Here is a 1,291-nt window from a genome sequence, read left to right on the forward strand (position 1 = left end):
ATATTCCAAGATTCTTTCTTTGAATTTGCGTGTAGTCATCCCTACATACATTCAAATTACAACTGCAAACTATGCAATATATCATCGCCTGAGTATTGCAGTTAAAGAAGTGTCTAATTGGGAAGGTTTAACTATATCAATCTATTACAGAGTTAGTCTTAAGTATCTGGGGGCATGCTTTGCAGTTTTCGCATTGGGAAAGAGCCCGTCATAGTGCTTTGTTTAGATGTTCCCTTCTGAAAATACCTGCGTACAAGAAGGTCCTTCATATTTTTTTGACCTTCGCCAACTCATCTGTATTTTAGTATCTATGTATGGTGCAAGGTCCCTGTCTAGGTGTAATACCGGTATGTGCTTCTCAATTGCCTCCTTCAACAGCCTCCATTCTGGGCAAAAAGTCCCTATGAATCTGATTCTCTCTTCCTCGCTATCTGTTTCTGATTTATTGTGTAAAATTAGTGACTCTCTTCTTATCTTTGTCACTTCTCTTTGGGCTTGCTTCAAGGATCTTTTACTGTAGCCCCTCTCTATGAGTCGACTGGTTAGCTCCTGACTCTTGTTCTTAAAGACATGTTCTTCTGAGCAGTTACGTCATAACCTCAGAAATTCCCCTTTGGGGATACTTTCGATTGTTGGTGAAAAATGTGCTCTCATCTGAAAGAGGAGGCTATTTGTTGCCATTTCCTTGTTATAGAGCTCAGTCGCAAGAGTCCCAGTGGATGATTTATAAATATTAACATCTAAAAATGACACCATATCTTGGCTGATGGTCTGGGTTAGATTTGTGTTGAGGTTGTTGGTATTGAGAAGTTTGATAAAAGCTAACAGATGTTCCTTGTCGCCATCCCAGATGATGAAGATATCGTCTATGTACCTTAGCATGTTCGGTGTACTTGTCATTGGCTTCATTGGTTCGGTGTACTTGTCATTGGCTTCATCTGTTCCCACCAACCTTAAAAAGAAACTATTTTAGTTTGTTAGAGGAGTCTTTGCTGTTGGATGGGCTAAATTACACTTCACATGGCAATTATAATCAAGAAGGCATAGTGGATTCCTTTATTTTTTTAGGGAGAGGCCAAAAAACGAGAGGAAGATTCAGGCCCACAGGAAGACAAGGACAGGGGGAAAAAAGAGACACTGGAAGGAAAACCACTTGGGTACCCCATGGACCTTGAAATACGTAGCACGGTAGAAGAAAACACATTAAACCCCCCTTCCACTCAACATCTAAACACAGACAGAATAATCTCCCCTGAAGAAAGTGAAGTATTAAGCAAAGGTCTATCCTTCT

This window comes from Pseudophryne corroboree, chromosome 5, assembly GCF_028390025.1.
Source record: "Pseudophryne corroboree isolate aPseCor3 chromosome 5, aPseCor3.hap2, whole genome shotgun sequence".
In the NCBI taxonomy this organism is placed as follows: Eukaryota; Metazoa; Chordata; class Amphibia; order Anura; family Myobatrachidae; genus Pseudophryne; species Pseudophryne corroboree.